The sequence below is a fragment of the Mercenaria mercenaria genome, chromosome 15 (genome assembly GCF_021730395.1).
Source record: "Mercenaria mercenaria strain notata chromosome 15, MADL_Memer_1, whole genome shotgun sequence".
NCBI lineage: Eukaryota > Metazoa > Mollusca > Bivalvia > Venerida > Veneridae > Mercenaria > Mercenaria mercenaria.
The window spans coordinates 46,409,358-46,433,051 of record NC_069375.1 but is presented as its reverse complement, the minus strand read 5'-3'; positions in this window follow the sequence as shown (position 1 = coordinate 46,433,051).

Genomic DNA, 23,694 nt, shown 5'->3' with positions numbered 1-23,694 from the left:
AGTGGAATTTTCAGATCCAAGTACATGTAGTTTAAACCCTACAAACACAAAGGAACAAACAAGAACTTCATTGTGCTGTCATTGGTACACGTGTAACTACGTACCGTTGTGAACAACTCCCAAGTTGATACAAGAGGGAACTAGTATAAAAGAAAAAAATAAAGCAGCCTACAGTATTGTCACCTACAAGTATTAAAATACTAATTTATAATGGCAAGGTTTCGTGTATTGACAAGTTAGACATGATAAAACATTACATTTATTTGAAAACTGTCTATTTAGTAAAATCCATTATTGAATTGATGTAAATCAGTTTTTCATATTTATCATTTGTCAACAATAAATGCACTCAATGCACTTCACTAAATGAGATTTTGCATAAATACTAGTATATGACTTAACCAATATAAAATCTGTTCGAATGGAAGTCTTGTTAGCTAACATACCGATCACAGTGATACAGGCATTTTCCATAAGTAAATAAATGCCAGTAGTAATTTTAACCCTTAATACGATGCAGATCAAATGGATTTAGATTCCTTTTCATGTTAACATTATTTTAAGAGGAAATTTCCATTAAACTTCCAAAGGATAGTTTTAAAGAAGTTATTTAAATCTTTAGATGATTTCGTGTTATATGCTTAGTGTTGATTCAAGAAACAGCCTCGCCACGTGATATATTTGTGCGATTGCAAACCAGTTATGGTATTAATTAATTTCTCGCTGTTAAAGATTATTCTTTCGAGGAAAAACGAAAGTGGGTTTTCCGAGTGAGCTGATCTGTAGTCTTCATTAATATTGATGAGCAGGCCTAATTAGGTGACATGCTCAAAATCACGAACAAGTGATATGTTGCGGTCTTGGTAATATCTACTTTGTATTCAAATATCTGCTTTGTAAATAGATTATTTTTTTATGATTTTATATCAAGAAATATGAGGCATATTTAGTGAAATAAAACAAAATACGTTCTTTTCCATGAACTTGGTAGCTATGACATGGTTGAAAGTTAACATGAAAGCGGACAATAAATGCAAATTAAGACAAAATATGTCAGTCCATCGCCAGTCCAAGTTTATTTTCATTTTGTTCATCTACATTCTGAGCCTTTGTATTGTCAATTACCTCGTCACAAGAGGTTGATATCGACTTGTTTGATGGAATATGTCGATTTCGGAAGGACACGCACAGAGTGTGGGATCTCCTTCAACGAGTGGTTAAGGTCGCTTACTTCGAATCACTTCCACGGAGGGGCACCTAGGTTCTTCCTACACCATTTAAGCTTGAAAGCCACCATATGACCGGTAATATTGTGTCGGTGCTACGTTTAGCACATCAAAAACCAAATTCACAAAATGAATTCATTCTGTTCTATCCGGCGGAATTAGTATACGGATACTCATTTGCTGAATCAAGTATCGCTTTAACCTGTAAAATTGAACCAAACATTGTGTTCACTTGTTTTTGGACGGGTTCCAAATTGTACCTTAAAGAGAATTCCGATAGGGATTTTTTCCTTCCATAGATTTTTTTTTTCAAATTCACAAGTATGATAGGAAAATTTGTGCTGCAAACAATGAACAAATAAAAACAATGGGTCACTAGGCATGTTTTGTGAGTAATTGTTTTGAACACCCACTGTTGCTGAAACTGCTAGCGATTTTTCAACATTTTCATAAGTTTCTGCCTTTTTATGTTTTTTTTTACAGATTTTATTTTATACTTATTTGATATCATGGTCATATTTGTAATACTGTATCATTACAATAATGAGTTCAAATAATAAAATCTTGTTTCATATTCATATTTTGTGAACTTCTTTTGCAATGAAAAATACTCATAGTAAAGAATACCTTTTTTAATTTGAAAAAAAAAGTTTCATAGATTTTTCTCCTATTTTCCTTGTGTATAGATAATTTTATTGTGTACATAAAAATGGCCAAAAATATATGGGTAACCTGACTAAATTGTATATTAAGCTTGAAAACAACAACTGTTCGGACGAAAAACGGCGCGAACCTGACTAAATTGATTATTATTGCTAGAAGTTAAAACAAAAGTTTAAACAAATCTTAATCCTTTCCATAATTGAACACTATATGATATGAAAGTAAATAATATCTTATCAATATAATGTTAATTGTCTGACATTATATGAACAATACTGTCTTTGTAGTAAAATGCGCTGTCAAAACACAGTCAAACATGGCAAGTTGCATGATACATATCAGGCGTGATACAACATTAACTTGTATCAACGTTTGATTACTGATAAAACGTATTAAAATGTTATTTTATTCAAGATTCCTCATCTTTAAGATTGTCTATCACAACAAATGTTGTCTTTACTTCAATTTTCCATAGATAGTGTCGGCTGCGCAGAAAGATGCGCACAAAAACTATTTCCATTAAGTATACTTCTTTGATTCTGTCGTGAGTTATGTTTCAGCTTATTAATGACCATTAACGTGTGTCGTATTGAAAATAAAATCTATACAAGAAATTTCTTTTATAATAGGGAAATGTCTTAAAAACATATTTAATAATTTAAAAGAAATGTGGCATAAGTTCGGCAAAAATAAATTTGATACACTACTAAGTTTTGGGCAATGTGTAATGTTTTGATCCGAAAATATACAAAAGACTTACACTGTTATCCTTAAAGAAAATTGCTTATTTCTGTATCTGGGCTGATCTGCTTTTGACCGTAGTAAAACAAAGACATGTTTTTCATACTTCGTATATACAATGAATGATAACGGCTGCAAATTCAGTTAGCAAATTTCATAAAACAGCATGATTTTTACAATAATCATAGATACTACAGGTAAAATCTTACAACATTCTTTTAACGTGTGCTTAAATCTAGAATATTTTGTATATGACGATGTCGTTATGATTTAAATAAAATGCACAATTTTGCATAAAACCATTTTTATAAATCACCTTTTATCGGGAAGAAACGTATCAAAGTTTTACGTATTGATTGGCAGTAATAACTAAAAATTCTTATTTGCAGTCTTGTGTATGTACTTTCAGTTCCGTTATAGACACTACAGGATGCACATGCCATTAAAAGGGTCATGCAATTGGCCTTAATTTTTTCAAACGTTTTTAACACAGTTTTAACAGGTCACCATTAAAATTCACCCATTACTTCTTACTTTTTACTGGGATTTTCATGACCATAGTTTTAATGCCATCATTAAAACCCATGAAATAAGTATATAAAAACCCTGGTAAAATATACCTTGTTAAAATGACTTTGATGGCCATGAAAAACTGCTTAAAATAAACCATTAAAATAAATTAACAGGCTCCTTAAAAGTCCATGAAAATTTTTTAACTGGCATGAAATTAATGTGCCATTAAAAAATTACCCTTTAATTCCACATTAATTAGTAAGAACTAATGGGGCCATTAAGTTTTTTAATACTCTGATAATGGTCGTTAATTATTAAAAAAATTGATTAATGGTCTCATTAAATATTTCAGATTCAATTCAATGGGTTCATAATATTTTAATGGTATATCAAATTAAGGACCATGAAAATTTGCCATCATAATTAGACATCTTAAGATAATAAACTTCATATTGATATTTCCCCTGTTGATTTAAACTATGTATTACTACACATGTAATGGTATCTATACATATGTACTGTTTTGTAAAATGCTAGAAGAACATTTGTTTCTCCTTTTCTCTCTCATTATTTTGTAATGTAAACACATGTAACAGCCTCTTACAAACATTTGCCATATTGTATCCTTATTCTGTCATATGTTCATATGAAATGAGAAAATAAATGGATATTGTTTTGTATTGTGTTGTACTGAGAAGGGTTTACAGGTACCGGTTTTGAATTAATAGATCAAGTGACCATATGTGTAGTTTTAACTATTCAACATTATAATATTGACAAACATTCTGACCAAATTTTTTTTTGATACAGACATTAGGCATCAGGTGTATTCAAAAAAGAAACTGTTGATTACAATGTCAGCGCACAATGGGCAGTCATAATTTAGCCCTACTCAGTACTTTGTGCCCAGGTGCATGCACTAAACAGCTCAGAGCAAATGTTTGATGGATTGCATCACAAGTAGCTTCCCCCTCCCCAATCAAGAGTACCACACTCTTTGATTCATTGAAACGAAGAAGCGAGTCATCTGCCCCATGCCCCAAATGAATTTAATTTTTATAATATAAATTCCTTACACCACCCATTTTCTGATACAAATGCTGATTATTTAGACAGGAAAAAAAAAAAAAAAGCAACAAAAAAAAACAAAAAAAAAAAAAAAACAGAAAAAGTGACATGCATCAATTCGTATTTACCCTTACCAAAATAATGTAGATTGATGTTATCAGATAAATTAACATGTTTTCATCCGACTTTCATTGAAATAAATCCGATTTTCGTAGGAACACAATTTTGCAAACATTTGAAATAAATGGCGTAACTGCATCAAGGGGAAATAACTTTAATGCAACTAAATATAACATTATGATATATTATAGACGATGTGTGCATAAAGTCCATTTTAGAACAATATGGGACTGGAATTATAAGCATTCAATGAGTGTACATGCCAAAAACCAAAAGCAGAAAATATACGAATCACATTTTACAGAATGAAGGATTTAATTGGCATCACATTGTTGTCAAGAGCCATTAAGTTTACTCTAAAATGAAATCCTACAGAACCTGAACATTTAATGGGCATTAAATCAAATTTAAGGGCCATGAATAATCCTGTTAAATTCAAAATATACAGAATTTCACTGTATTTTTTAAAACCATTAACATTTTTAGCTACCAAATTAATTTTTTAATGGCACGATTCATGGTCATGGTGTTTTAATGGTATTTTAACATGTAAACTATTAATATAGTGAAACCTGTTAAATAAAGTGATGCAAGAATTAATGGGGTTAAATAACGTTTTTTTCCTATTTTAATGGATATTTTACAGGGTTTTAAACCATTTTTAATGGTACGAGGGGCGTTCAATATGTAATGTTACTCCGTATGTAGTTCCGTAACCGCTTATCATTTTTAGATGCAGTTTTCGGCATATCATAAAGCAATTTATTGGCAACAGAATGCTTTATTAATTATAAAAATCGGCATGTTCAAAGTGAAAATATAATCATTTTAGTGAGGTATGCTCCGGTATACTGGACCATAATTATAATTTTGGTTTGTCCTGGGCATCCAGAGTATCAGAAAAATAGAATAACTTGTAAAATCACAAAATTCTATCATTTTTCTTTGTGATGAGTTTGCTTTTGTTTTAAACTATTTATTGCATTTCTAATTTTACAGCACAACTAAAAATTCTAAACTCGAGGTTGATTCCATCTAGAATGGATGTTGAGAGCGATTAATCAAAGTTGTAAGAACTAGTTTCGCAATCGAGAATTAAGATACTAGTATCAACTTAAAATACAAGATTTTTTTAAACGATGATTATCGCCCCTGAAAAAATTGCAGAAGCTTATTGTACTAACCTTATCATTTTTCGAGTAAAAATATACACACTCAATTTAAAACTGTTATAAACTTTCTTATTTTAGTTTTCATATGTTTTCGTGAAGATCATGATTTGTTTTATCTCTTTAAACTGAAAATTGAACTAGAGTTCTAGTTGTTGAATAGTAGAATCAAAAAACTGCATTTTACGATCTCAATATTTTGGACATAAAATTGCCTAGTATACCCGAGTATACCTCTCTCAAATAATTATATTTTTACTTTGAATCCACCGATTTTTTATAATTTATATAGCATTCTGTTGCCAATAAATTGCTCTATAATATGCCGAAAACCGCATCTAAAAATGATAAGCGGTTACGGAACTATATACGGAGTAACATTAAATATTGAACACCCCTCGTATGTGCATCCAGTAGTGAGAGGTACTCTTCCATACTGAAGGTAGAAACTGATATGCCACCGTTAGTCCTTATCTTTGTTACGTATCCCAGATACACAGAAACCTAGCTGTTTATTTATGTGAACATATCTTCCGTTTGTGCTACTAACGCTGGTTTACGTTGATTTAATGTCAGTTTTTTTTTTCTGAATAAAATGTCACCAGGACTTTTATATCTTATAAATTTTAAAAATATTTTGAAAATGTTTTTAGTATTCTGGATCCTATAAGAGGGTGTGGAATCCAGATATACCTAAGTGGATCTTTGTTAAGGGTCCCTATCATATTTTAAAACCTACCTAACAGGCAGAAACAAATAAATGCTGTGTTGGAAAAAAAACGAAAATAAAGAAGAAACGACCATGACAGCCTTCTGATAATTTTACACCAACGAAATTTATTATCCTGTTTTAGTAAATAAAACATTTAAATACTAATAATGTTATAATTTTTATGTGATCTATAGTGTTTGTAAACATAGAATAAACACATAATTGAAGGAGGAATGATAGTGTAACATACATTACACATGTTACGTTATCATTGTACAAATGTTTTAATGCAGCACTTTTTTAAAAAAAATTCTACAAACGTAATTAATATTAGGTGGTTTGTACTATTACTTGTCAGACAGTGATATTTTTCCGTAACACACTTAAAAACACGTTATCACTATCATTATTAGCTCACCAGTCACGTAGTGACAAGGCGAGCCTTTTTGACCGCTTCATGTCCATCGTCCGTCGTGCTTCGTGTGTCAATAATTTGTAAAAAAATCTTCATCTTCAGAACCACTCGGCAGATTTACACCAAACTTCACAGGAATGATCCTTGCCCACTTTCACAATTGCTCAACAAATTTAATTACATGCAGAACTCTGGTGGCCATGGCAACCGAAAGGAAAAGCTTTGAAAATCGTCTTCTCAGAAAATGTTGGCTGGATTTCAAAAATATTTTGTAGAATTGATCTCAAGGAGACCCTCTACTCAAATTGCCTAAGCCATTTTTGTGTCGGTGAAAAACATGGCCGCCAGGGGGCGGGGCCTATTTTCCCTATATGGCTATATTGCAATTTTAAAAAACCTACTTTAAAACCACTGGGCAGGTTTACACCAAAGTTCACAGAAATGATCCTTGGGTACCCCCTCTATCAAAATTGCCCAGAAAATTGAAATCCATGCAGAACCCTGGTTGCCATAGCAACGGAAAGGAAAAGCTTTGAACATATTCTTGTCCAAAACGACAGTAGCTAGGGCTTTGATATTTGGTATGTAGCATCATCTAATGGTCCTTTACCAAGTTAGTTCAAATTATCCCCTAGGGTCAAATATGGCCCCGCCTTGTGGGCCATATGGTTTACATAGACTTATATAGAAGACTATTCTTGTCCAAAACCACAGGGCTTAGTGATTTGATATGTTTTATGTAACATCATCTAGTGGTCCTCTATTGAGATTGTTCAAATTATCCCCCTAAGGTTAATATGACTCGCCCCGGGGTCAAATTAATGGTTTGTATAGACTTATATAGTTGGTTCATTTCGAGCAGTCACTTACCTTTAGTATCTGACTGGTTTATTCTGAATATATTCCTGATACTGACCAATCGGAAGCTTGCATTCTGAAACTCGTTTCATTACTTAGTTTAAATATCTTTAAGATGATGTAACTTTTTGAATTTCCGGTGAATAACAAAAAACCAAAGAATATTCAGTTCTTTCCAAAAAACCAAAGAATGTTCAGTTCTTTCCAAAAACCGTTATATTATGGTTCAACTAAATAGTTTTTTTTGTCTTCCAGAAAGGAAAGATTCTTATATCTTAATATTGAGAGTTGGTACCTTTATAAGAGACAATAAACTAAAACAATAGACATTCACATGTGACTTCGGTGAGCTCAACAATGCAATTTCAAGCACAAATATTAATATGGAATGTAAAGTAAGTTACACACTACAATATCCGACCAAGATACTTTCAAAAAAACAATGCATTTGCAGAATAGAGAGATAAAAAAATAATTTTGACAGCTCGTGAAAACTAATGACAAATTTTGACAGGTATATGATGACTCATGACCTAGTTATTTTTTTCTGTTATTTCTAACTTCCAGTTTGATTTTCATAAAATGGGTATTCTATATTGTAGCTTACAACACATACATTAAAACAATAAAAGAATATATTATCACCTCACTGTCGTTTTGTCTATCCATGTCTCGTACGAATTCCTATAGTTTCAGTCATTTATCAGTAATTAGAGCAACTCACAGTGTTGCAATCATACAAAACACATCCCTTATTTTCACATAGATATTGAGGATTTATCTAAGAGGCACATGTATTGGAAACACAATTTCAATACCGACTGTGTATAGTAATAATGCTAAACTATCTCAGCCGTGACGTTTCCTTAAGCCAGTTTTTTTTTTTTTTTTTTTTAATTTTATTCAGTTTATCGGTGATATTGTTATTATGACATATAAACATGTCCAGTTTTTGTGTGAACTGCAGTCATCTATACTCCATTTTGTTATTTGTACCAAATTTGATTGATGGCAAAATATAGTTTGTGCATACAGACCTTTGAACTCATTCTTTCAAACTACCCTAGATTTTTTTTCTGACGAAAACATAAAGGTCAAAACTAGTCAAGAATGTGTTGTCTTGGTAATTTTAAATCCTTTTGACCTAGAATGAGTGGTCAGACAGGGTAAATGTCTTGTTTTTTGTGTACACGCCATGGTCTTTTTTTGCCTTTATGACAATTGGCGGGAAACCGAAACACAGCAAAAGTATTGTACCACAAATTTGTATGTACAAAATATGTACACAAGTAAAATGGATAAAAATATCAGTTTATATAAAGCATTCTTGTTGTTTCTATTTTTTCAGTCCACATGCATTAGAGTACACTTATTTTCAGAATATCTACCCATGAGTCCACTCTCATTAGGTCACTATTGTGGTCAGTTCATTCACTGTTGTCTGTCAACATTTTCCTATAAACAACATCTAAACCACCGTGTCAATTTTCATGAAACTTCACAGGGACATTCGTTTCAGAACTCTGGTTGCCATAGCAACAGAACAGAAAACCTTAAACATCTTGTCCAAAACCACAGGGCCAAGCAGGTAAGCGATATAGGGTCATCCTGACCCTCTTGTTGATAGATATTTAAGAAATTTGAGCCATAATTATCAAATACTGATTTATTTAGACCGTTAGAGCTAAAGTTTCAAATAGATTTGTTCTGTTATTTCATAAATTGCCTAATGTATATATTGCACCACTCATGTAACTGTTATTTTAGATGAAATGCCAGTAAAACACACAATACTATCAATCTGTGCGTTTGTAAGATCATACAGCTGATACATGTATATGCAGTCATTCCTGTGAGTAAAAATCAAGCTTTAAAGAAAGCATTTCTTGAATTTTAAAAATACATGTATGAAGACATCTACAAAACCAGCCCAGTTAGCTCAATACGATGAATCATAGGGTATTGAGTCAGATATCTAGATAAGGCATTTGTTCTGCATGACGATTCGATAAAGACATATGTCTGAAGTCATTTGACTCCCACCTTCTTAATAGGAAAACTTAGCACTTACTTGCAGAGAACGCATTAGTTCTGGTACAGAATCCATGAACACTTGTTATCTTATTATTATATATTATTGTTATTATTACACCATATTTATATAGCGCCCTTTTCCTGATAAATTCGCGCTTTACATATAGCAAACGCAGCCACAAAGGGCGCGAAATTCTTCTTCTACTAGTACAGACACAGAGTGATCTGACCAGAGGGACAGAGTGAGATAAAGCATGTGTTAAGTATGTTACATACTGATTACTCCTTTACATAGGTGTTTAAATTATTTCCAAACAATATAGCTGTCATTATCTTTATTTTATTGATAACAATTAATTACATGTATACCATTTTATTCATTTTTAGTGGTATCTTGTTTCCTGGAACGTTTGTTATTGCAATGGTTCATTTTATGCAAATTAGCTAATAAACATACCTATTTTGGAGTAAAATAATAACCATCTGAGTTACAAAATACTAGTTCAGAAAACAATGAAAGAATTTAAAACCAGATAAAAACTGCTTGCAATGTTTAGATTGATTTATAATATTGTTTTCTAAACAATAATCTGTTTGTGACTTTCTAATTATTATCCATGAATGTGTAAATTAGTTAATTATTAAAATACTGCTATCTAAAGTCCATTCTGGTACCATTTTTATTGTTTTATCACCAGAACTTATTAAGACATGACTGATTACCATATATATGTTATTTGGTTGCCACGGAAACAGTGAAATCATATACTGGTAAAAAAAAGCGGTTTTTATGGGAACATCTTTTATTTGAAAGGGTTGGAACAATACTGTACCTATGAAAAGTGACTAGGGGAAAGGTGGGGTGCATAGTAGACGTTTTTAATCATCACTATACCGCAAAAGTAGCTTCAGCTATTTCCAAGTTGTACCATCGGAGTTGAATATCTCTCTGACAAAATTAAACTGAACATTTGTCTGTCCAGCGGATTAAGTAAACGGGCGTTCAGTTAAAAAAACATTAAATGGCGTTCTTCCCTGTAAATTTGAACAAGGCATTGTGTTTACTTGGTTGTGGACGGGTGCTCAATTGCAAATTCATGCTTTGAAATTGGATGAGTTTGAAGCGATGTGTGTCATCATATAACAGACAAGTTTTACATCAGGACTTTGTCTTCTACGAAAGTAAACATGACTATCTACAATTCAAATGAAAAGTATCTTTTCTGTTGACTTTTGTGGTTTACATCATAATGTTATCAAGAAAGACAATACAGAGTTTTAAGTATTGTTTTTTTTTTTTGTTCAATAATAACTTAATACTGGCTTTAATGTTATAAAAGCCTTGGCCAATACGACAGTTCTCAGCCAAATAAAAACATGATGAATTTTTTTGTTGTTGTTTTGTTTAGGGTTTAACGCCGTTTTTCAACAGTATTTCAGTCATTTAACGGCGGGCAGTTAACCTAACCAGTGTTCCTGGATTTTTCCCCACATGAATCAGAGGTGGAGGACTAATGATTTCAAACTCAATGTCGTTTATCAAATAGTCACGGAGAACATACGCCCCGCCCGAGGATCGAACTCGCTATCCCGCGACCCGTAGACTGACGCTCTACCTACTGAGCTAAGCGGGCGGGTGCATGATGAAATCACTATATATATAAAAAAACTATGGGTAAGAGATGACAAGAAGGTAAACGGTAAGTGGTATCATATTGGAACCAAAACGTTGTAGCAGTGCTTCTTTGGGCGATATAATTTACCTTTCCGTTGGCACTTTTAGCAAACTATCTCGACATATTGACATTCAAATCAGTGAAAATTACAGATACTATTCAGCGATAAAATGAAAGTTTCTGCAAAGACATTGAAACAAATGGAAAACACGTAGAACATATTTACTGTAATAAGTTATTTATATAATGATATAAAGAGTGAAACGCGATACATAAGAAGCTAAAACATGGTAACCTATAAAATAACGTCCATTCAAAGATATGCTTAAAGACGTGGAATACACTACAGACAGTTCTGAAAAGATTAACACACTGTCATAATTATGGTGAAGCTATTAATAATTCAATTCTGGTACATGGGATAAATTAATAAAATTTTAAAAAAGTCTAGATTAGACAATACCTATATTGCGACAAAACAATTCACTATTATACAAGTTGAATAAATGCGGATACAGAAGTGTGATGCAGACATGTACTGATTAAATACATATATTATAAATGTTTAACTTTTCATGTGCATACAGATACGTAGACCTGTACAGTAAAATTAATAAATGAGAAATGATTTTTAGTGCATATCTTTAATGTCTCGATTACAATGCTCTTTCAGAAGTAACATTGTATACTTTCTATAGGCTTATACAAAATTGAATTATTGCCGAGCAATAATACTGTTTTCTGTATCCGCACAGTCAATGTTTATTCTAAAATGTATCAAAATATTTATGTCAAATTCTAGTATGACTTTCAATGCTTTAATCATCACAACGATGTTATGTTGACGTCATGTCAACGTGATATTTAGCGCCATGTACGCATAAACAAATAGAGCTTTCAAATTTCATGAAATATTCAACTTAATAACATGTTTTAAACGAAATGTTACAATACACAAATGTGTTGATTAATTTACATACATACTAAATCAGTTATCCGCTTTGCTGAATAATTGGTAATTATTTTCGCCCGAACTGAACTCTGCTGCAAGACGTTTTACCTGCGGATGCGCAGGCTGGTCTGGATCCATGCTGGTCGCAAACCCACTATGTTGGTTTTCTCATGGCGCGGCTCAAATATATTTCTACATTTTTCCCTTTTTTGAGGAACTCAATTTCATAGAGACAAAAGCCAGTCCATTTTAGGGATTTTCACAGAGGAATGATGTTGAAATTGTCCATAATATTGGACAATGGATATAGACTGGCTCAGTTCACTACATTTAATCATAAAAATGTAAACAGATATATCATAGTCTAGGAGCTAGTCTATCCCCAGGGATGAATAGCACTTATTTTTCATCATAAAACTTATTTTTTCCTTTCGCAAAAAAGAGGCTTTAAGATACAAACAACATACCAGAATAATGCAGAAATAAAAATAAGGAAAAGAACTTCTACTTTGAACGGAAGAATCTTGTCAGTGTTGATTGTTACAATTTTCTTTTTTCACCATTCCTTCAACTCTAAAATCATACAGACTGATTACAATGCAATGTAACTTTTCAAGTCAGAATTCTCTCACAATGTTATCCGAAAATACGTCCTGTCCATCCGCAACAGTGTGTAGAAGAATCTATATTAGATCTCTGAATTATGCATTTGGCACAATAATAGCACAACATAGCATCAGCGCTCCTCCGGTCTTTTGAGAAAATATTTTACTTTCCAACCACATAAACAACTTTACAACGCTAAATTTGAATTATGACATGGTACAATATATGACGTCACTGAAATATAGGAGAACGTTGATTCATGTAAAATTAGGTAATTTAAAAAAAGAAACGTTTGTGTCAACAGTGCATGTTGTGCTTCATGACTAAGATGCGGATCGCTTTAAAGGTTTGTCCGCAACACATACCAAACAAATACTGTTACTTTTTAAACCATTAAGTAAATAAACAAGAGCACCGCAATGTTGCGTAGTATGCGCCCGATGGTATAACCTTTAACCCCTAAGTGTGACCATGACCTTGAAGCGAGCCATCCAGAACATACGCGCTGTGCACGTCGTCTTGATGATATGAACATAAGTGCCAAATTTCTTCGAAATCCTACAATCACTTCAAGAGTTATGTACAGAGCAAACACGAAACAAAGTCATATGACATCTAACCCCTAAGTGTAACCTTCACCTTGACTACAGCTATCCATTATGCACTCTGCACGTTGCCTTGACGTGGTTAGCATTTGTATCAAGTTTCTTTAAAATCTTTTAAGCATTTTAAGAATTACAGAGAGGACATGAAACAAAGTCATATGACACTTGACTCCTAAGTGTGACCTTGACTTTGAAGCGATCCAAAACAAGTCGTCTGCACGTTTCTCGATGTGGTGAACATTTGTGTGAAATTTCTCCAAAATTCTTCAAGGGGTTCAAGAGTTACAAAGCTGACACGAAATTGCTAACGGGCGTAGGGACAGACAGACAGACGGTCAGACAAACGGGCACCGGCGTTATAACATGATACGTCCTTCCGGCGTATAAAAATCATAATTATTTCGTAAATGAAGCGATGATAAGAGAATTATGCTTTGGAAGAGTATAAGTGCCTATTTTATAATATTTTTATACTATCTTACTGCATGTATGGTTATGACGTGAATGTTCCGGTTGTAATACTTGCAATTATTATCGACTGTCAAAGATCATCTTCTGGAAATATACATAAACATAAAAAACCAAAACGATTCAAATTTCATTTATGTTTACAATTGGTCATCGCAACTTAATGAAGAATATGCCTCATTAAATTATCACGTTGTACTGCCAAAGTGTCAAATAAGAAATATTACAAGCTTTCCAAGCTTCCATATGCTGTATCAAATGAAATTCTATTGAATTAGGCAAACTTAGGCCCTTGCATCACCTTACTCATATGCGACCAGTAGATTTTTCTTTCTGTTTCGAGTTACGTATACAGAATCAAGGTCACATGGGGACTTTCCCGCTTTCTTTTAATGGACGACCCTGGGTACCCAATTATTTCATTACGACAAGAAACATGCACCAACCTTTCCGAAGCCAGCTAGATGGCTTTTTGCAGTAAAGAAGAATACAAGTGGTAAGTGACACATCCGCCCTTAAGGTCCGAGTTAAAGTTTAATGGAAGGAGTAAACGTGTTTTATATGTATTTATCATCGTTCATTTGTAATTAATAGTTTTCATCATTTGTGGACAGCATATCAGTAGATTTTCTGTCCACTATGATGTGCACTGATGCGTATAGTAAGGTATTTAAAGCTCTTGCACGGGACTTTCGGTATTCGAGGTTACAACAGGATTCACTTACACAGCTAACTTAGAGCTATACATGTTTATTAATCTGTTATAGAAGACGATGGACGTGGCAGACATATTGATTCTAGAAACCACAGGAGGGTGTGTTTCCCTACACCTGTAGAGAAGGAGAATTCTCCTCAAAGAACAAGCCACTGCACAGAGGAGCTTCAGCTTCGCCTTCGAGGGTTTTTGCGCACAGCTCACAAGGTAGGTCCCCGGGAGATAAAGAGGACACTAACTTTGCAACTTTCAATCTTTTCCGAACTTATTTTGACGCTCAGTTAAGTCAGTTGAGGGAAGATATTTCATGTAACACAAAACAAACAAAAGTGAAAAAGCTACTTTGTATAAAGAGTCACACAGGATCCAGTATGATTTTAATACTGAAATTTTAGAAGGACTTGAATTGGTATTGAGCAGCTGTTTAAGCCAGAAACTGTGAAAAAAGAGCTAAAAGAATTAATTAGCAAGGTTAATCGTCGGAATAAGTTAATTCAAATAGCTGATAGTTCTCACGGGGGCTGGGCTACAGTACTCGAATATGAGAAGCCCGTCCTCGCGACGATGAACGCAAACTCAGACAGGCCGAGTCAAGGGCCATTAAAAAGTTTAAGACAGCTTCTTCAAAACAGCACCGCTATAACCCTTATCAGTCTAATTTTTCTTTCATGTCTACCAAACAATCTACCTCGAGGAGAGGGGTTACAGACAACTACGTACCTCAACGTTATGCCTACAGTCAGCTTTTTCGAGGCTCCAGGCAAGCTTCACCAGACGACATATGCTTTTCGTGTGGATACAGAGGACACTTCTGGAATCAGTATCAAAGATTCTTCTCAATCAAACGAGCAACCGGTGGGGTCGGAGTTGGCAAGACAGAAACAGTCACAGGACCAGCCGTCTGTCAATGATAAGTATTTTAACATGTATTATACTCTAGAGAATTTTTTGAGATACAGGAGTCAGATTTTATGCAAACAAGGTAAAAATTGATCATGTTAAAGGTCGTTTAAAGAGACATGTATAATTTTGGGCGAGCATAGGTGCTAATGATTCTATCATAATGATTGATGTCCTGAAAAATGGATACAAGTTACCATTTCTAACTGTACCAGAGCGTTCATTTTCATTAAACAATAAATCGGCTATAGACAGTACGGATTTTGTTGAATCGGCTGTAGCAGAACTGTTAGAAAATCGCTGTGTTGTCGAGACACCGTTCACTCCGCATATTATAAGCCCTTTAACAGTTTCCATAAATAAACAAGGTAATAAAACGGCTCATATTAGATTTACGTAAAGTTAACAAACACATTTAGAAAGAAAAACTTTCTTTTGAAGACTGGAAAGTAGGTCTTGAATATTTCACTCAAAATTCTTTTTGCTTTCAATTTGACTTAAGTAAGGGGTATCACCATATAGACATTTTCCCAGCTCATCAGACAATTTTATGTTTTCAAGTAAAGGGAAAGAACTATTGCTTTACTATGCTCCCATTTGGTATTAGTAGTGCCCCTTTCATTTTCAGTAAAACATTAAGGGAAATAGTTAAGTTCTTCAGATTAAATGGTATCAAAATAGTAATGTTTCTTGACGACGGTTTGAGGGGGGGGGGGGGGGGGGGAGTGGGTGTAACAAAAATTAAGAATTAGCTTTAATGGATTCTAATGTTGTAAAATGCACAACTGAACAAGCGGGTTTTATGGAAAGTCTGTCTGGTACCCGGTACAAGAGCTTGAATGGATAGGGATTTTTTTGAATAGCAGAGATTACTGCATATCTATACCACAAAGAAGGATTTCTGATTTCAAATTATCATTGAAACTTTTGCTCCATTCATTCCCCTATGTTTCTGCTAGGAGTCTGGCACAGTTTACTGGAAAACAATATTTCAATGATGCCCGATATAGGTAACGTAGCTAGGCTCATGACTAGATATTTGTATAAAGAAATTGAGACAAGAAAATCATGGGATTCTTTGTTTAAGCTGACTTTCAATCTCCCTTTGCTTTCAGAAGTTAATTTTTGGGTTGAGAATTTGGATAGGCTAAACGTAAGGAAGCTTTCTTCATACAAACCAGTACAGCCTATAGTCTATTCAGACGCTAGTCACTTATCATGCGGTTATTTTATTGTTAACTGCAAAAACAGTGTTTTTCGTAGTGTCTGGGACAAGGAAGAACAGAGTAAAAATTCTACTTTCAGAGAAAAAAGGGGTGTCTGTTTGGCTATTAGAGCGTACGGCAGTTTATTCAAAACTTAGTGTAAGGTGGTTTTCTGATTCCCAGTCTTGTATTAAAATCGTGGAGTTAGGCAGTACAAAACCAGAACTTCAGCTACATTCTCTTGGTATCTTCAATTTGTGTGTCAAGTGGAACATTAATTTTAATATTCAGCGAATCCCTCGCGAGCAGAATCAGGTAGCAGACGACATTAGTAAGTTTCGGAGCACAGACGAATGGGAGGTTTCTGTTGAGTTTTTTCAGTTTATCGATCAAATGTGGGGCCCTCACGATATTGATCGTTTTGCTAGTTACAAAACTCGGAAACTGAAAAGATATAATTCCTTGCTTTTCGACTATGAATCTGAAGCAGTGGACGCTTTTACACAGTATTGGTCTAACTGCAACAATTGGTTGGTCCCTCTTATTTATCTTGTTTCTAGAACAGTTTTTCATTTGCTTTCCTGTTGGTAAAGGGACATTGGTTGTACCCAAGCGGCCTGTTCATCTTTCTGGTCAGTTTTATTCAGGAAGAACTGTGTTAAACAGGATTACATTGAAGAAGTTCTAGAGTTTAGTCCGGGTCAAAATATTTTTGTGAATAGAAGTTGCAACTCGTGTATTTTTTATTCTAGGCTTCCAGCAGCAAAGTCCTTGCAATACGCATTGAATAGTGTACCGTAGTTTATAAGTAAATGATTGGCATATTTAGTTTTGCAAAAATTACGCATACATAAATTCATTAATTAGATGCCTTTTTATCACCATTATCACTTTTGTGTACAAATTAGAACTTAGTCGGGACTGTTTTGTTTGATGGTGCCTAAGAACTGCGCATGCAGTTACTCATTTGCAGCATTTTTTTGTAAACACTGTGTAGACTGTACATGTATTTTCAAACACAAGCAGGTCTTTAATGGAATATAAAAACATTGCCATTCTGCATCCTTTGCAGACGAAGTCTCGACCCTATCGAGAGGACAGTGCTGATAAAAATATTATCTTCCTGATATATAATGGTTGCAAAATTGTGCAGATTTACTATTATATTGTTCATGAATATGTTTTGTTTTTTGGGGTTTTTTCTGTAGAAAAGTTTGTATGTGTATGCGATTACAAATTGCCGTCTTGCATCCTATGCATACGAAGTCCCGATCTGATCGAGAAGACTTATTTTTTTAATGCGCTAACGTGATTTTTAAGATCTAGCTCTTTTAAGGAACACTATTGTTGAAAGGATGCGTCTTTTCTTATACATTTCACAGATGTGTTTAAAGTGGGCGTTTGGCAGAATATGGAAAGGTCGTCCTTACCAACAGAATTACATGAAGAATTCATTAAAATGAAGAATTGCACCTTAAAATCGAAAACAGTTAGATCTACAACTATGAAGAATTACAAATATTATTTTTTTTTTTGTAAATGGTGCAAAAAGTACGATTTGTCTCCCCTTCCCTCACTCGATTTTCATGTAGCGTTACACCTGTTATGAGTTCACATCCATCCGAGTCAAAAATCAATTCAGTTCTCTGTGCTATTTTTTGTGCTCATAAGATGGCTGGTTTTGAAGATCCTTGTTCGTCGGAATTAGTGAAAAAATGTTAAAAGTGGCATATTACGTGAAGTAGGTAGGCCAATTGTTAGGAAAGAGCCTATTTTGTTAGACGATCTAGAAAAATAGTATCTTACTTTGGATCAGATCCCAGTTTAATGGACATGAGATTCATTACAATGTTTTGCTTAGCTTTTCGGGTTTTCTTAGATTCGAAAAGGTGATACAACTTAAACGCTCTGATATTTACATAGACGAACAGTAGGCAAAACCTTTCATTGCATGTTCTAAAACAGATCAAATGAACAAGAGTTCTACAGTTATTATCTGGAGAACAAATAAGGCAACATGTCCAGTCACCGCTCTGGAAAAGTACTTGGGAATGGGAGATTTTGCACAAACTTCACAAGATTATTTATTTAGAAAAGTCTGCTTTTGCAAGAAAAGGGGTTGTTATGTTTTACGGAAAAGTTTGCCAATTTCATATTCAAGAGCCAGAGAAATTCTGTCACAAAATCTTTCGGTTATAGGTTTGAACAGTCAGCTTTTTGGCTTGCATTCCTTTAGGTCAGGGGTTGCTACTTCAGCTAGCAAACATGGTATTTGTGACAGACTACTGAAAAGCACGGAAGATGGAAATCTGAAAATGCTTAAGATTTATATATAAGAGAGTGTGATGACATTAAGAGATCAGTCACTTTGAATTTGGGAATTTAGTCTCAGCTACTTATAAATTTTGTTCAGTTAACAATACAATTACAGATGTGGCTTTCGTGTTTTGTATATATAGCTTATATATCTGTTAAGGTTGTTTATGAAAGTTCTATCTGGGGTTTGGGTTCTTAGCTGGGCTAACGGCGAGTAATGACAACTGTAAATATATATGAAATAATATATATTTAATGTAAATACAGATGGCATGTACGCCAATGATATGTACAATATCAATCGATGGTGGCTCTCATTGATTTTACAATAAATGTAAACAATAACAAATATGGCGGATGGATGTTAATAATAGATTTAACAAAGACATGTAGATGGGACATATAAAGGTATTCAAATGCATTAATTACACAACCGAATTACATCAAAGTATACATAATTATAGAAGAATGTATAATAAAGACGATGCAATATAAATTACCTGTAAATATATATGAAATAATATATATTTGATGTAAATACAGATGGCATGTACGTCAATGACATGTACAATATCAATCGATGGTGGCTCTGATTGATTTTACGCATATCGATTGGCCGATACAGTCCGGTTATTTACATAACAAAAGGATAAATATAAAGTGCACAGGTTAGATAAGTAAACAGAGGTATTACCTGATACGGCATCCTAGCTACAATGCTACGGCTTACAACTACAAGTACATGATGTTACTAAAGTTAGCTACTCGACGTTTGGAGTTGAAACAAGTGCATTTGGTGAGAAATAAAACGAAGTCATAAGATCTTTTCAAGAGTTTATTTATGAATGCTATCAAATAAAATATTAACCTGTAACACATTTCCCTCCTCAACGAAATGTCGTCCTCGACATTACTTAAAATAAATATCGCATCGCAAATAATATCGAAAAACAAAGGATATGTACAACATAGTATTAATTATAGGTATGTGACCTTAAAATAAAGATGACATAACAATGCAGGAAACTTTAACAATTTTCATAAAATAAGCATCAATGCACTACTAGCAGAGTAAAGAAGCATCAACTGTAAGTTGTTCCTGAAATGAAATCAAGAATATTGATTAGTCACCGACTATGCTTTAATCTCTAACTAACGACAGTATATAACTAATGTTATGACTAAGTGCACTTTCCTGCTGTATTCCAATGATATTAACAATATACATGTTTCAATTGAAATCCGGAAAGAATGTTAAGGTTACCTTAACTTAGCATAATTATCACATAATTAGCAAATGACATACAATTCTATACATTTTATAAAGTTCTATAAATAAAACATTTTCATATTGCTATTTACAACTGTTCTGTAGTGTGATGACTTCAACTGAAAACAAATCACATCACTATCATAATGTGATGACCTGGTCAGAGGGCACTGTAAATTGATGTTGACCTAAAGCAAAATCACCAGAGGTCATCCAACCTGGTTTCTGTCGTGGTCGGGTTCTACGAGGTAATAGGCCAGGTTCATCAGGCTTACGTCTGTGTGGAGGTCTGTACCTTTCAACGCTAGTGCTTGATGTGGTAGAAGAATTCTCTGAACCTGAAAAAGAAAAAACATAGTGATTCTCTGATTCTCTGCTTGGTTCACTGTGGTCCCCGTGACAGTCAGATGAGTTTCTCGCAATTTCATGAGAAATTGAGGTTGGTAAACTCATGAATGGTAAAAGCATGTTTCTGTGTAATACACGCGTTTTACCTTCGCCATCTTCCCGCTTTACTGCAAAAACGGGCATCTCTGCATTCGGTTGCCCCTTGATGATGTAAGGGGTCTCCTCCCAGATGTTGGCAAGCTTGTTTGTGCCCTTGAGGCCAACATTTCTAACAAGGACCCGGTCACCTGGTAGAAGTTTACACTCTTTGACCTTCTGGTCGTAATACTTCTTGCCTCTTTGACCACTTCTGGTGGCTGCCTTATTCGCTTCTTCGTAGGCGTGGGAGAGGTGTTCCTCGAGTTTCCTTACATAATCTGAAGGAGAAGTGCCGCTCATACGCTGTCCTTTGAGGCCTAAGAAAGCATCAATTGCCAATCTAGGGGGTCGTCCAAACATTAGTTGGTAAGGTGCGTACCCAGTGCTTTCATGACGCGTAGCATTGTAGGCATGGACAAGTGGAGGGATTGCTGATTTCCAGTCTTTCTTCTTTTCATCTGATAAAGTGCCGAGCAATTGAAGAAGTGTCTGGTTAAATCTTTCCACTTGTCCGTTCCCTTGAGGGTGGTAGGGAGTCGTCCTTGACCTTCGGGTGCCGGTAATCCTGCACAGTCTCTTTATTACCTTAGACACGAAGTTCTGGCCTTGGTCTGAGTGTAGTTTTTCCGGAAAACCATAGTGGACAAAGAAGTTGTCAAACAGAGCCCTAGCTGTTGTCCTGGCTGTTTGGTTTTTTGTCGGTATGGCCTGAGCATAACGAGTGAAGTGATCCATTATGACAAGTACATTCTCAAAGCCGCCCTTAGATACCTCCAGCGACAGGTAGTCAATAGACACCAATTCCATCGGCGCCGAAGAAACGATGTTTACCAACCCTGTAGCTAAAGTAGGTGATATCTTACGGCGAATACACCTATCACACTGTCTCACCCACTTCGCAATGTCAGAATCCATACCTGGCCAGAAGAACCTCTGTTTGAACAGACTTGTAGTTCGATCCCTTCCCTGATGGCCCATGTCGTCATGCAGAGCTTTAGAAAGGATAAATCTGGCAGATTCCGGAACTACAACTTGGTCGACATGTTCTCCTCGTACTGTAGTTCTACGATGAAGAACTCCGTCTTTCAGTACTAACTGTTTCCAGTTGCGGAAGTATTTCCTCACTGTGGCGGGACAGTCTTTCATGTCGATTGCAGAGGGGGTGATTGCCAAGTGAAACTGCTGTCCTAACAACTGAAATTGTAGGATCTGCGTCTTGTCCAGAGATCCAGTCCTGCTTGTTCAAAGCATATGATTTCAATAGATCATCTCGAATATCATTGTTGAGTGTCTAAGAGTCTGTAGCATCATCAGTATCTGGATCGACTGTGAAAGGAGTACTGCAGTGGTTCATATTGAGCATGGCCCCAACTACCTCGTTTTCTATATGCACAATGTTTGCATCTCCTTCAGTTGTATTATCATCTGGGGTAACTTGTCTTGAGAGCGCATCAGCATCAACGTTTTTCTTGCCACTACGATAACTGATGCTGTAGTCGTAGTTAGCAAGTGCTGTTTCCCAACGATGTCCAGCAGCATCAAGTTTGGCCGTAGTCTTGATGTAAGTCAATGGGTTGTTGTCTGTAAGCACCTCGAAGTTAGCTCCATACAAGTAGTCATGAAATTTCTCAGTGACTGACCACTTAAGAGCGAGAAATTCAAGTCTACTTGAAAGGTAGTTTCGTTCTGATGGCTTCAGACTCCTGCTGGCATATGCAATGGGACGCTCAACTCCATCATCCTGCTTCTGGAGAAGGACTGCCCCAAGTCCGCTAATCGATGCATCGGTGTGTAAGATGAAATGTTTAGAGTAGTCCGCGTAAGCAAGAACTGGTGCAGAGGTAAGTCTTTTTATTATATTGTCAAAGGCTTCCTGGTGACATTCTTTCCATTCAAAAGGAACACGTTTTGGCTACTTTCTTGCCCTTGTCCGTGAAAGCTCCGACAAGCAGTTCATTCAGGGGACGGGCAATGCTAGCAAATCCAGGAACAAACTTCCGGAAGTATCCAGCAAAGCCAAGGAAGCTCCTTACTTCCTTTGCATTCCTAGGAACAGGTCAGTTCCGGACTGCGTCAATCTTATCTGGATCTGTTTTGATGCCTTCATCAGAGACGACGTGACCCAGGTAAGTAACCTCTGTTCTCATAAACTCACATTTTGAACCTTTCAATTTCAGGTTGTGTTCCTTCAAGCGGCTAAAGACGGATTCCAGACGATGAAGGTGTTCCGAAAAAGATGAAGAGAAGATGATGATGTCGTCCAAGTAAATCAAGCATTCTTGGAGGTTCATGTCGCCCATGCAACGCTCCATCAGTCTCTGGAAGGTTGCTGGCGCGTTGCATAGGCCAAATGGCATCCTGTTACACTCGAAGAATCCAAGATTTCCGACCTGGAATGCTGTCTTCTCTTTATCTTCCTCAGACATCTCGACCTGCCAATAACCTGCCTTCAAATCGAGCTTTGTGAAAAAATTTGGACCAGAGAGAAGATGCAGTAAGTCGTCAATCCTAGGAATGCCGTAAGCATCCTTGTGTGTACGGCTGTTGAGTTTTCTGTAGTCCAGACAGAAACGTATTGACCCGTCTTTCTTGCGGACAATCACAACGTTGGAGGAGAAAGGACTATATGAAGGACGTATTGCGTTCATATTCAACATCTCTTGTAGGTGTTCTCTTACTTCATTGAACATAGCGGGAGGTATTCTCCTGTATGGCTCTTTGAACGGTTGTTCATCTTTCAGCTTAATACTGTGCTTTACGAGATCTGTATTTCCTAAGTCCAATGGCCCTTGTGAGAAAACATCTCTCCATTTGTAACACAGATTTTTCAGCTGTTCTTGCTGCTCAGGTTCAAGATGGTCGACGTTCAGTCTTAAATTTTCAATAAATGCTTGCCGATCTTGTTGTTTGTTGTTACTTTCTGGATTTACAGTAGGTTTGATGGTTTCTGGATCCCAGTTTCGTAAGACTTTAACT